Below are 14,868 nucleotides of genomic sequence, written 5' to 3'. Positions count from 1 at the left end.
GGAGTAACGCAAGGAGCAGCTGTGTGTTGGTTGTGCGAGATTCTACGTTTATGTGTGTCCCAGCCTGTCCAGAAGTTGAAGCAGGAGCCCTGGGTTGGGGTCAAAGAGAAGGCTGAGTATCTTGTTGGCACTTTTGAGTATGGAGAGCGGTGGCATTGGAAAGCTGCCACCACTCCCTGTCATACCTGTAAGGCAGACACTTACTGCGTCTGTCCGTCCGGTGCACTTGAAACCTGTCACAGGAGTGGAGCTGTGGGAGAACCTGGCAGCAGGAAGAAGAGGGGGATTTCATTCTTCGGTCTCGCCGACATCAAGATTATGCAAGTCTGTTTCAGTATCAGACAGCAAGCCGGTAGCAGGGGTACGAGTTCTGGTCTCCTACTCTGGTGCTACAACAGCTGGGTCATGCTGTCTTGTGAGCCTCCTGCCTGCATCATCTTCCAGCAGCTGTTCTGTGTGAAATGGTTTGGGTATGGCAGCTGCAAGCAAGTGGGCTGGTGGTTCCAAAAATTCCCCTCACCTGAGAGCTGATAACTGACAGTTCTGTGCACTTTCCAATCCTTACAACTAGTTATGTGCAACACCAAGGTCTCAGCTAGTTGGTGACTAACTAAGCTGTTCATGCCTCCGTCTTCCAAAGATGCAGCATCATCTGGAAAAGAGGCTGGAAATGGGGTAGGTCCTGCCTTGCAGCCCTAATCCTGGCAGTTTGGGAGCAATGAAGAGAGTAAGGAGGACAGAGCAGCTGCTCATTCGGAGCAGTGGTTAGATGAGGGTTTGTGTGACCAGTCCAAGGTGTGTCCAGAGCGAGCCTCTGTGGTTAAGCAGTCAACAAATCAATGGGGTGGAAACTCAGGTGTACTTTTGTTTTTATTTGCCTAACTAGTATCGTGTCCTCTTTACAGGTGTGTGTTTCACGTTTGTCCGGGCAGCGCTGCACAGCGTAAGGGATTTCTGTTCGGTGTTTTTCATGTGGTGGTGGCCTCATTTCCAGGTTACGGAAGTAAATAAACTCTGAATGTGATAAGGCGCGATACCATAGATGGCCAGAAGGTGTCAAGCCAGCTCTACAAACATTCCTTGGATTAGCGGGCAGGAAGAGCAACCCATGGTTTGTGCCTTTGAGGATGGCATAATCGCATTGCCGCTGAATGGATTGTCCTGCTGTAAGACGGTGTGGCTCCCATTCTCGCGTCTTGTTGTGGCCCTACTTCCAAAGAGACTTAGTGCTTCACCAGGACTTGGTTCAAGAAATGCTCGTTGCCTCTTTTGCTAAATATTTCAGTGTTTCAATTGATTTCTCGGCAGTTTGGTAGGGGAATAGGAGCTGCCCGTGTGGGATGTGCACCTGTGTCTGTTAGAAGTTCTGCTGTGTAAGAACTTGGAGTATGGATGTTCTGCTTTTTGTCCCCCTGCATGCTGTCGGAAATGATTTAATTGGTTTTAAAAAGCAAAACCTTTTTTTTCTGTTTATCCTTTAAATTACTTTTGCTAATGGCTTCTCTGTCCCAAAATAACTCTCTCAATGACATTGGTTAAGAATCATAGAATAGAATCATCTGGTTGGAAGAGACCTTCAAGATCGTCGAGTCCAACCATTCACCCTGCACTGTCAGGGTTCCTAAACCATGTTCCTCAACACCAAATCCACACGGGTTTTGAACACCTCCAGGGATGGGGACTCCACCACCTCCCTGGGCAGCCTGTTCCAATACTTCACAACCCTCTTTGTAAAGAAATTCTTCCTGATATCTAACCTAAATTTCCCCTGGCGTAACTTGAGGCCATTCTCTCTCGTCCTGTCTTTCATAACATGGGAGAAGAGACCGACCCCAATCTCTCTACAACTTCCTTTCAGGTAATTGTAGAGAGCAATAAGGTCCCCCTTGAGCCTCCTCTTCTCCAGACTAAACAGAAGAAGCAAACAAAAGTGAAACATGCTGTTGGAGACAGGGTAGAGGAGGACGTGGAAGGGGAGAAAAGAAGGAAAGATTCAGGATGCAGAACTAGTTTTTAGCAAATACCCGATTACTGGGAACATCAGCATGCAGACATTTGAAAACTTCATGTGAAAATTATGGAGATGGCATATAGCTTGATAGCCAAGCTGTAGTTTAGGCTGTCCTGTGGTGAAACAAGGGCTTGACACTATGTTCGCCCTTCTTTGCATGGGAGGGAACAGTTTGGTGCTAAGGAAAACTCATTCTGTGCATGGTTTTGCCCTTTGCTCCTTTTACCTGTACATCCACCAAGATGAAGTCTCCAAGAAACTCACCTGTGCCCTTTGGGGTGTTGATTCCCTGCTCCCTGGAAGGAGGGGGTTGGAGAGAGGTGATTGTGGCAGATGCTCTGCTTCCTTGCAGATGTGTCCAAACTACAGCTGTGAGACCTTGATGAACCATCCAGGAGACTCTAGGCTTCCCTGGGAATAGGTATAGGAGTAGGCATAAGACTATATTAGCTATTATTTCTATGGATAGGTATAAGAATAGGCATAAGACTGCATAAGACTCTGGGAAATACATAGCTCTGTGAAATAGCTCTGTGAAATGTTAGAAGTTATCAAATACTAATCCCTGCTTTGAAACACTCACTACCCGAAAAGAAGGCCGGTAAGAGAGACAAAATAAATGCTGGCAAGGTTGTAACTCGTGACCTGTAGGGAGAAAGAAAAGACAAAGAGGAGAGATAAGGACTAACAAGAACTAACATTTGTTTTCAAACAGTAACAAGTAGGAGACAACCAGATGTCCACTCAAGGCCAGGCCAGGCTGGGAACCGGTTTGGCTCTGCAAGCTCAGCCAAAACAGGAATTCTAGGGAAGAAGTGAAAAATACACAGTGAGGAAGACCTACGGCCTTCATCCTGAAGACCCCTGCCCACGACCACCAGGAGGCACGTCGAGGAGGAGCCTGAGGCGGATCCTGAGGCGGGGACTATGGAAATGATCTCCTGGGAGAGACTACCCTTTTGGGGAGGTGGTTATGAGTGTGTCTGTATAAATACAAGAAAACTGCTACGGCGGGGCTGCACGTTTGTGGTGGAGCGATCCGCCGTGCACCCAGCGCTGCAATAAACATGCCTACTTTACAACTCTCCGAGTTGTGGAGTCTGTTTCCGCATGTCAGTTTTGGCGATCCAGGCAGGAGAGACTCTCTGCTCGACTGTGGAACCGGCTGCGGAGCGGATGCCCCTCGGCGCGCCCCGAGAACTTTCCTCGGAGGAGCCTCCTGTGCCAGCCGATTACCCAGAGGCAGACAAGGACTTCCTGAGCCGCGGACAGACGGTATGTTCGGGTAAGAGTGGCCGGAGACGTCCGGCGTGTGGGGCTGCTGGTAGAGCGCGCAGAGACGTCCGGCGTGCGGCGTTGTCCCCGGGCAGGGCAGGGTGCCCTGCGGTAAGGTAAGGGCCCTGGGGAGTTTGCTGCCTTAGAGGATCAGAGACTGGTGAGCTGGAATCCGTGCCAGCAAGAACCAGAGACTGGTGAGCTGGAACCCAGATCCGGAAACTGGGCCAGCAAGAACCAGAGACTGGTAGGCTGCTAGCGATCTTGCGAGCAGATCGAGCAAACTCAGAGGCTGTCGCTACCTCCCTAAAGGGTGAGGCGCCGTTTCGCCGCTTCACTCGGGCGCCTAAGCACTGAGTCCGGCATAGAGGGGTGGGTAAGTAGCGCAACCTCACAGTCATATGGCTTATGGAATATTAGCAGCTGCAGGAGGGGTAATAGCTGGATTGGTAATTGTCTGTTATCTGCTGTGTAAATGTTCTGTTGTTCCTGTTGTTCCGTGTTTTGTGTAATCGGTGTTTTGGGTTAGTGTAAGTAACAAGAGAGGACATTTTGTTCCAGCTGCACCTGGCCCTACACCCCGAAAAGGGTGAGAGGTGTCAGAAAGCAAGGGGGACGATTTGAAATCTCTATATACTGCTATCTATTGTAAAATTTGGTGCCGTGTATTTCGTAAAGTTTATACCATTCAAAGTTTATACCGTGTAACATCAGCGCATATAATAAGGCCTTTGATGTCTGTATGAGTTTGCTGGGCTAGCCCTGGAACGTGTGATTGTGTGATTGATCACTGAGTGAGTGTGTAAGCGAGTGAGACGCAGCCCGCCTGCCAAGTGACTGTGGAGTTCTGATCCGTGGTTCCGTGTTCTCCGCGAGGAGAGCGGCCGGAGACGAATGAAGTGCATGATAACGTAAAAATCTACGTGTGAATGAGCGAGACGTGCAATTGCGCATGAAGTGAGTGCGGAGTCTGAATCCGTGGTTCTGTTCTCCCGCAAGGGAAACAGCCGGAGACGGACAAAGCGAGTGACAAACCTAGAAACTGTATTATTACACACACGAGCATCAGGCAGAATGTTTAGGTGCAGTTAAAAGAGAGAAAAGGGAAACTAAGTGAAATGGGAGGAGCAAAAAGTAAACTTTATGAAAAATCCCCTTTGGGATGTATATTAACACACTGGAAAGACATAGTGGGACAAGGAGGCACGGAGAATACAAAGAAACTAATCAAATATTGTAACCAATGGTGGCCGCTTTATAAGCTAGAAAATGAAGCTAAATGGCCCACTGAGGGTGGAACACTAAATTATGACACGCTTTTACAATTAATGTTGTTTGTAAGAAGGGAAGAAAAATGGGATGAAGTTAAATACGCAGATATGTTCGTTGTTCTCCGAAATAACCCTGAATGACAGATTGCGGACTAATGCCTCCGTGAGATCCTATAGTCCTCACATTAGAAAAAGAAAACAAGAGGGAGAACAAAAATAAATTAAAAAGATGCTGCTCAGCCTGCAGCATTGGACAGAGGTGTACTAGAATAAGTAAAACACGCCAGGACTCAGAACAAGATCTAACTGATATTTTTAAGCCTCCCCCTCAGTCTCAGGAGCGGAATGAGGATTCAAACGAGACCCCTACTCCTCCAGACAGCCCGATATCCTCCCGCACTAAGAAAAAACAGCTGGCAGCAGCAGAGCAGCCAACAGCAACAATTCTGCAGGCACCACTCCAGGAAGCAGTAGGACCGGACGGTGGGACAATAAGAATTAAGGTACCATTTTCCTGTAACGATTTAAGGGAATGGAAGACAGCTGCTCAGGAATATCGCAGCGATCCAGTAAGCACCGCCCAAAATCTTAGATTCATAATAAAGCAGTACAACCCTGACTGGAATGATATGCAATTATTGTTAGAATGTTTAACTGAGACAAAGAAACAATTAGTCATAAAAACTGCCGGAGATCTTGCAAAAGATCACTAGGAGGCTAGGGGAGGAACAGAAGGAAATGGAATTTTTACTAGATACGGTGGCAACGTATTCAGTTTTAAATCAGGCCTTGATGCCTTTAGGAAATGATTACATTGTAGTAAAAGGAGCAACTGGCCAGAGTGAAAAGGCTTACTTTAAAATATAAACTGGGTAAGCAAGTGGGCATTCATAAATTCTTGTATATGCCAAACTCTCCAAAAGCCCTTTTGGGAAGAGATCTATTAGAACAATTGGGAGCCACGATAAAATTCAAAAAAGGTGAAATTACTGTGGAGGTAAATGATCATCAGTATATACAAATAATGAGCTTGCTTTTAGTTAATGTTCCCACAGAAGGAAAAATCAATGCGGAAATCACCGACCAGGTATATCCCAGAGTTCGGGCAACTGATGTTCCAAGACGTGCCAAAAATGCCCAGCCGGTGGTAATAAATTTGAAAAACGGACACAGAATGGTAAGAATTAAACAATACCCACTAAAAAAGGAAGATAGGGAAGGGATTCATCTAATCATAGAATGATTCCTAGAGTTAGGTTTATTAAGAGAATATGAATCAGAGTTTAATACTCCTATCCTCCCGGTTCAAAAACCAGATGGCACCTATAGGATAGTTCAAGATCTGAGAGCCATTAACAAAATAACGGAAGATCTATACCCTGTGGTTGCTAATCCATATACCCTGTTAACCACCCTGACTCCTGATTTGACTTGGTTTACAGTTTTATGTTTAAAAGATGCTTTCTTTTGCCTCCCTCTCCATGAAGCCAGTCAGAAAATTTTTGCTTTTGAATGGGAAAATCCCAAGAGTGGTCGAAAGACCCAGCTCACCTGGATGGTGTTGCCACAAGGTTTTAAGAACAGCCCTACGATCTTCGGGAACCAACTAGCAAAAACCTGGACCTTATCGCGACCAAGACCAGAGAATCCCGAGTTATCTGGACTGTAAGTTTACTAAATTTTCTTGGGCTCCAGGGGTACTAGGTGTCTCAGAAAAAGGCACAAGTGACGTTATAACAAGTTACATACCTTGGGTATGAAATTAGTGCCGGTCAGTGTTTCCTAGCCCAGAAAGAAGCCATATGCCAGAACCCCGACCACAGGCTGTGAAAGAACTACGAACTTTCTTAGGAATGACGCGGTGGTGTCAGCTCTGGATATACAACTATGGCTTGCTTGTTAAAACGCTGTATTCTTTAGTAACATCCAGCCAAAAGCACCTCCAGTGGGATACGGAGTCAAACCGAGCATTCCATCAGCTGAAAAAGGCCCTGATGTCAGCGCCAGCATTAGGACTCCCTGATGCGAGTAAACCATTTTTCTTATTTTCCCATGAGAAGCAGGGAATAGCATTAGGGATACTGGCACAGGATCTGGGACCATACAGATGAGCTGTGGTGTACTTTTCCAAACAACTAGATGCCGCCGCAAAAGGATAGCCCAGTTGCCTGAGAGCGGTGGCAGCAGTCATCCTGAATATCCAAGAGGCCCAGAAGTTTACCTTAGGCCAGAAATGACTGTTTTCGTGTCCCACACAGTGTCTACGGTTCTTGAAGCAAAAGGGGGTCATTGGCTCTCCCCGCAGAGGTTCCTGAGGTATCAAGCCATCGTGGTTGAACAGGATGATGTTGAAATTATAACTACTAACATTGTTAACCCAGCTTCGTTTCTTAGTGGGAACACCGGAGAACCAGTGGACCATGACTGTCTCAAAAGAATTGAGGCTACGCACTCCAGCTGCGCTGACCTGAAAGATGCCCCCGTAGAGGGTTCACAGACGGAAGCAGTTATGTTTTAAGTGGAAAGCGACATTCGGGATACGCCGTCACCACTTCGGAAAAGGTAATAGAATCGGGACCATTACCAGCTGACACCTCAGCACAGAAAGCTGACATCATAGCCCTGACTTGAGCTCTAGAAAGAGCTCAAGGAAAAGTTGTGAATATTTGGACTGATTCTAAATGTGCCTTTGGAGTTGTACATGCCCATGGAGCATTATGGAAAAAGAGGGGACTGCTAAATTCCCAAGGAAAAGCTATCAAGCATGCAGAAGAGATTTTAAAACTTTTAAATGCAGTACAACTTCCTGAAAGGGTGGCAATTATGCACATCAGGGCACACCAGAAGGTGAGCACAGAATTGGAAAGAGGAAATGAACTGGCGGATAGAGAGGCAAAACAGGCTGCTAGAAAAGAGATAAAGGTAGAAGGGGCATTAATCCCCGATGGATGCGTATCTTTAGAAGGTAAGCCAGAGTATACAAAGCAGGACCATAAACTCATTACAGAGCACTTGTCTGTTGGTTATTTTAGTGCCTTCCCAAAGGCCCTGCAATGAGACAGTCAACAGTATTTCAGTGTTTCGGTATATTCAGTATTTCAGTGCCCGATGGCATGTTTCAGAAGGAGCGGGCTTGTGCTCTCTCGCACATAGTGAACTCATTCTTTATATTCAGCTGTTGGCCCATGGTGGGGGCAATAAAAGATTTATTACCCTGGCAACAGTTGCTGTGGGAAACTGGTATCAACAAGAATCTTTTTCATGTCCACATCAATGAAAGTATTAAAAATCTTCCCCCTCTGAACCAGGTGAGACCATTTGTGACCCTTCCCAGACAGGTGGGGTAGAGGTAAGTCAGGCTGAAATGGTATCACACAGACTGTCTGGTTCAGGAACCGATGACCCTTTCAGCTGCCTCAAGTCGGAAGTTCCTGTGATCAGATGGAAGCAATGTTTCCTGCCCCCAGCTAAACCTGGGGTTTCTGGGAAGGGGGTTGACAGCGAAAGCTGGGAGAACCTGCTTTCACTGGAGTTGCACTGTGTCGGTTCAGAGATTTCTGCAATGCAACAAATCTCATGGTGTGAACTCGAGGAACGTAGGAACATGGGTCTTTGTGGTCACTGTTTCAGCTGACTGGCTTCCAGCACTTGTAGGTAGGAAGAAGCTTGGGTCCTCTCCAAACCTGCGGTTCTCTGAAGCTGCATCGTGCGTTCGGGCTCCTCAAAGCAAGGTGTATAGCTGTAATAGAGTTTGCAGATACGATTAAAGATTTGGAAAAGGGGTACGTTTTAGTGCAGGAAACTAACAGGACAAAGGGAAGGCTGTTCTGGAGAGCATGAACTCTGGTGGATGCTTCAGACTTTGCAAACGACTTGTCCTTTAAATAAAGGGAGTTTCAAAGTGACAATTCCTTTTCTACAGCCTCCTCATTTCCAGTGACATATTTCCATGTTTAGAGGAAGGGATTTTCCGTCTCTCTGTAAATAAATAAACTGCTCTCTGACTAAGGTAATTCCACGGAAGACTCTCTTTGTCAGGCACTGAAACCTGCACTTGCTGCTGCTTTGTGGAGGAGTCTGATAACAATTTTGGAGCTTGACTGGTGCTTCCGGGGGTTGTCCTCCCCTCTGTCCCCCACCAAGTACCATAAATTCCAACTTAGTTTGCCAATCTTTGCTTATTCTAGATGCTTTTTTCTAACGTATATTAGTGCCATGATGACCACTGCCAGGAACTGCAAGCAGAAGAAATGCAACCATCTGCTCAGCACCCCGTGTGCTCCTGAGTGCACAGAGGCTTTGGCTGCACATCCCTGGATCTTCCAAAGGTGCCCTGCTGGAATGGTGATAAGCCAGCCTGATGCATGATGTGCAGAACCTGTAGAAGACTGGGAGAATGAGTGTTTGCATTTCTGTACAATTGAAGCCTGAGTGGAACAGCACTAGATGGCATCCAGGTCCTTCTTAGTGCTTCCAAAACATTGCAGGTAGGGAACCAGCCTGCACACGCTGGTGGGCTGATTAACATCCTCCTCCTGCTTCCCCTGGCAAGGCCACCCTTGTCGCTGCCCCATGGTTCAGAACCGTGGTGGTCCTCACTGCTCTTCATGGATGATCTCCTTTCAGTCTGTCTGTCTGTCAGGGGAAGTATATTGTTATGGATGTAGGGTGGCTTTTGGTTCGAAGTGGTGTCGGGAATACTTTCCTTTTCTGGAAGCTTGAAGTTGGAAATGAAATTTCAATTCGACTTGGAAATGATACAATGGCAGAAGAAGAAGTGAATTTTGAGCAGACTAATAGTTTGATGCACAAAAAATGGAGAGAGTGCAGTGAAGGACAAGGGAGGGAAAAACTGAAGAGAAACTCCCAAGTGTTTTGGTTGTTTTTGTTGGGGAGAGCCTGAAGGATTTTATATTAGTCTCCTAGCAGAACTGCTGACTTTTTATTTGGAATTGATTGTTTTTGAACTTAATTTCATATTTTCATTTAATGTCCTTTAGGTTCTCATAAAACAATCCCCAAGTATGTCAGTTTTGTTTTTTTGTGTGTGTGTGTTCGTTTTCTTTTTTTGAATTCAAGTCCATTGAATTCATTCATCTTAAATTCAGTTTTCACTCTGAGAATTTTGTTTCCCACTTGGTCCTGCCGAGGAGAGCTGCTGAGAGGTAGTGCAGCAGGCAGCAGTGCAAGTGAAATCCTCTCCAGAGCCACTCACCAGACGCGATGCTCTCAGTTCTTTACGTTGTTCAGAACCACTCCAGGAAGCAGTGGTGCTCCTGGGACTGGTCATAGTCCAACATTTAAAAATTGATGTGTTGATAACAGAGCTATAATCCACACTATCTTGGAAAGGGAACCAAATGTCAAGCTGCTTCTGTTTCTGGACCAGGCAGTGAAACACCTAAAATACCCTCAGAATGGGGAATACAGCTTTTGGGGACTGGAAGAGACACAATAACCATCGAGGCAGGTTTTTCTTCTCATCTTCCAGTCTGCTGCTCCAAACTGTTGCTTGCTTTGCAAAAAGGTGGGGAAAAGCAGCTAATGCCAAACTGCTGTAGTATCCCACCTCCTTCTGCGCTGCCTGGGATCTGTCTCCAGGCCTTTGTGGTTCATCACGCAGGAAAACCTCAGCACCTGCTCCTTTGAAAGTGGCTTTTGGGTCTTTGTCTCGCACCACATCAGTCTGTCTCCTCTGTGAGGAAGGCTGTTGCAATGTTCTTAAATTGCTGGAATGACAGAAAAAAAAGAAAGAACTTGATGATGACTTTTTAAGTAAAGCAGTGATAGTACTTTTGGAAATATGCAGAACTTAAGTGCACTCAGGGACCATAAAGGATATCATTCCATTCCTTTTGAGAAGGTGTGTGTAGAAAAGAGAGTTAAATAAGCATAGTCTATGTGTCCCAAGTAATTTGCACAGTGTTTGTCTGGGGCATGAAGCTTTGCTAGTGTGTGCAGAATCTCAGCTTTCATCAATTGTTAAGTGTACTTTTAGTTCCTGTGGCTTCAAAAAGCACCTCCCAAGAGAACCAAGCCTGATTTATTGGCGAACAGGCTGAATACGCAGATGGTCTGAAGTGCTGGCTGGCGTGCCAGTCCTGAAATCTGGTGATGTGGCTTTGTTGTCCACGCTTAGCCCTCTCCCTGCTGGCAGGGGCTAGTGTGAAAAGGGGAGGGGATCAGAGCGAAATGCTGAGGTTAGGGCAGGGATAGCCGTATTTCTGGGCGGTCATTACGTTCCTCAGGGGGTCACTGCATAAAGCTGTTGTAAATAAATGCCTCTATTAGTTCCGCTGAAAAGGTCATATTTCCCCCTTGACCTCTCCACCAATCTCTTGAAGGCAGTGCCGGTTGCAGCATGGTGTTTGCCACAGTTGAAACTGCTGCTCTAGACTGAACTATGAGGCTAAATACATTGCAGAAGCTGCCCTTTGGAGAGAGTCTGATACCGAGATGCCACTGATGTGCTGGGAGGAGAGAAGAACCTGGTGGAGAGAGTAGCTGAGGTCCTGGAGGCCCAGGAGAGTCTCAGGTGCTATCTGCTGAGGTTGTTGAGAGCTAGCAAACTGCCAGAGGGAGTTCAGCATAGAACGCTGAGGAGCTGTAAGCTGAACATACAGGAGCTGATGTTACTGTGTCACTCAGCAGAGGGAATGACTGATCACACAAGGTAATGACTGATCACACAAGGTAATCATCTCTAACTTTGAGGACAAAGATTTATTTTCTCCTGAAGATTTAAGATCAGCACCTTAGTTGTATCTGCTAAGAAATGCTCTGAACATCAAAAATAGGGCTTGCTGAGTGGGGCTCCAAGTGTCATCGCATTATGGCTGGTGGAAGGATTAGATTAGAGTGGATTCTCCTGTACAAATCTTCCTCCCATTAACCTCTCCAGTCAGCTCGACGCTTTCGGTTGCTGGATTAGCATCTCCTAAAAACGCCTGCTCTTGTTCCTCTTGGCATCCCTCTCTTTGCTAATCCTTCCTTTGGTTATCTCCTATCACTTGCCAGAGCCAAATAAACAGTGCTGTTTCAGGATTCTCCTCCAGCCTGGTCCTGCTTAATTTGTGAGGTCTAATGAGATCACAGCCCAAAGTGAAAGTACGATGGGCAAGCTGCCCACACAAGTCACATATGAGCCAACTATAATGTATTCAAGTGTCCTGCAAAACTGAACGCTACCGAACGGCAAGGCCAATAGCTGTTATTTATCAGTAATGAAATGGGAGTCCCTTCGGAAGGACAGATGTTTGAGTCTCACCACGTGTGACAGCTGGTGTGAGCTGTGACAGTTTAATGCCTCAGGACCGAATTGCTGAGGAGAAGTTGCAGGGTGATGGATGGCCAGAGCAGTGCTGAAACCTGAGGACTGGACCATGCCATGTCTCCCAGCCCCAAGTTAAACTTCCCTGGGTACTAACAGAAGCGTGTAACCAAAAAACAAAGACAAAGGTAGGTCTCCCTTCTTGTCATTCTTGCAGCAAACTTGTTATGTGCTTTGTGGTTAATGCTCTTTGGCAAAGGAGCTCCTTGGCTAGTTGCACAGGAGTAGATTTTACTTATTAGCGGTTGAGCCATAGTTTCAAAAAACTTTTTTAAAGGATCATTTGGGAATGCAGGATCATAATAGCCTTGGTTATCCCTAGAAACTGCATGTGAAAACCAGATTCAATGCATGCTAGCTGCTTCCCTGTCTCCTGCGGTGGTGCCCCACCAGCTCTTCAGCAGGTAATTTTTATGTGCAAGGGCTGGCACACAAAATTCCAACACTTCTGAAAAAGCAGCCTGTAGCCAGTAGCACTGATCCTCAAAGAAACGGTGTGCTGCATGTCTCTTCACACTGGGAAGGCCACTCAATGCTGAAATGACAGTGACTGGCCTTTTGGCTAGTGTGAGGAGGGTGCCTGGATCCATCCTTCCATGCAAGGGTCCACCAGCACTTTTGGGGTGATCCTTAGCAGGTGTTCAGTCCAAACATACCAGTCTGTGGTTTTCCTTTGTCACACAGTGAGACTCATCTAAAGTGCCCGGTGTGACGGGCCTCAGGGCTCTGCAGTCACCCTCCTTTGCTGGCTGAACCGGTGGCACGTTTCAGTCTCTCCCAGGCAAGGCTTTGTGGCTGAATGCTGCGCCGATCTGGATGGCAGGAGTTGTGCAAGTCTTGTGTGCACCGTGTCCCTTCCACAAGTTCTCCTTAAGGCTTCTTTGGGGATGTGTGGGACCAGTGAGATTCCAGTGGTCCATTCCTTTGCTTTAGGAAAAAAATGGGCCAAGAGAGAGGCAAATCATAGAATTATAGAATCGTAGAATGGTTAGGTTTGGAAGGGACCTTAAAGATCATCTAGTTCCAACCTTCCTGCCATGGGCAGAGAAACCCTCCACTACACCAGGTTGCCCAAAGCCTCATCCAACCTGGCCTTGAACATTTCCAGGGATGGGGCATCTACAACTTCTCTGGGCAACCTGTTCCAGTGCCTCACCACCCTCACCCCTTCCTGATATACAATCTAAATCTCCCCTCTTTCAGTTTAAATCCATTGCCACTCGTCCTATCACTACATACCCTTGTAAAAAGTCCCTCTCCAGCTTTCCTGTAGGCCTCCTTTAAGTACTGGAAGGCTGCAATAAGATCACCCCGGAGCCTTCTCTTCTCCAGGCTGAACAGCCCCAACTCTCTCAGCCTGTCTTCATAGCAGAGGTGCTCCAGCCCTCAGATCATCTTCGTGGCCCTCCTCTGGACCCGCTCCAGTAGCTCCATGTCCTTCTTGTGTTGGTGACTCCAGAGCTGAACACAGTATTCCAGGTGGGGTCTCACGAGAGCAGAGTAGAGGGACAGAATCACCTCCCTTGACCTGCCGGCCACACTTCTTTTCACACAGCCCAGGATATGATTTGCTTTCTGGGCTGCCAGTGCACATTGTTGGCTCATGTTGAGCTTCTCATCCACCAGCACTCCCAAGTCCTTTTCGTCAGGGCTGATCTCAATCCATTCCCCGCCCAGCCTGTGCTTGTGCATGGGATTGCCCCGACCCACGTGCAGGACCTTGAACTTGGCCTTGTTGAACTTCATGAGGTTCTCACAGGCCCACCTCTCCAGCCTGTCAAGGTCGCTCTGAATAGCATCCCTTCCCTGCAGCATGTCCACAACACCACACAACTTGGTGTCATCTGCAAACTTGCTGCGGGTGCACTCGATCCCACTGTTCATGTCACCAACAAAGATGTTAAATAGCACCGGCCCCAGTACTGACCCCTGAGGAACACCACTTGTCACAGTCCTCCACGTGGACATTGAACCGTTGACCACAACTCTTTGAGTGTGACCATCCAGCCAATTCCTTATCCACCGAGTGGTCCATCCATCAAAACCATGTCTTTCCAGTTTAGAGACAAGCATGTCGTGTGGGACAGTATCAAATGCTTTGGATAAGTCCAGGTAGACAATGTCAGTTGCTCTTCCCCTATCCATCAATGCTGTAACCTCATCATAGAAGGCCACCAGATTAGTCAGGCAGGATTTGCCCTTAGCGAAGCCATGCTGGCTGTCACCAATCACCTCCTTATTTTCCATGTGCCTTCGCATAATCACCAAGAGGATCTGCTCCAGATATTGCCGGGCACAGAGGTCAGACTGACTGGCCAGTAGTTCCTTGGGTCTTCTTTTTTTCCCTTTTCAAAGATAGGGGCTATGTTTCCCCTTTTCCAGTCATTGGGAACTTCACCAGATTGCCACAACTTCTGAAATATGATGGATAGTGGCTTAGCAACTTCATCTGCCAGGTCCCATGGACCCGTGGATGCACCTCATCGGGTCCCATGGACTTGTCCACCTTCAAGTTCTTTGGATGGTCTCAAACCTGATCTCCTACAGTGGGGGTTTCTTCATTCTCCCAGTCCCTGCCTTTGCTTTCTGTGACTTGGGCTGTGCAGCTGGAGCTCTTGCCAGTGAAGACTGAGGCAATATACAGCAGTAACTCTACTCTTTCTCTTTTCTGTCCAGATTTTTCTCTCTTTTCCTATCACTATGAACTCAGGATTGATAAAAACAAACATCTTAAAAAGGACTTTAAATATTAAACTAAAATATCCACCTTTTCTGTATGTTGGTATTTCAGCTCACATTAATTTTTATCAGTGGAGGAAGCTTTGGAGCACAGCTGTACTTGTTACTGAAACTCAACTCTTTCCTACCAGTCTGCAAAGCTTCACTGACACTGTTCCAAATCTGTTTTCGCAGTCAGTATCTTATCACGGGCTATCCTCGAACCTGCATCCTGTCATGAAGATATATAATGAAATTAGATA

Source organism: Tauraco erythrolophus, chromosome 2 (assembly GCF_009769465.1).
Source record: "Tauraco erythrolophus isolate bTauEry1 chromosome 2, bTauEry1.pri, whole genome shotgun sequence".
Classification (NCBI taxonomy): domain Eukaryota; kingdom Metazoa; phylum Chordata; class Aves; order Musophagiformes; family Musophagidae; genus Tauraco; species Tauraco erythrolophus.
The sequence above is the reverse complement of the archived record's forward strand: the minus strand, read 5'-3'. Positions refer to the sequence as shown.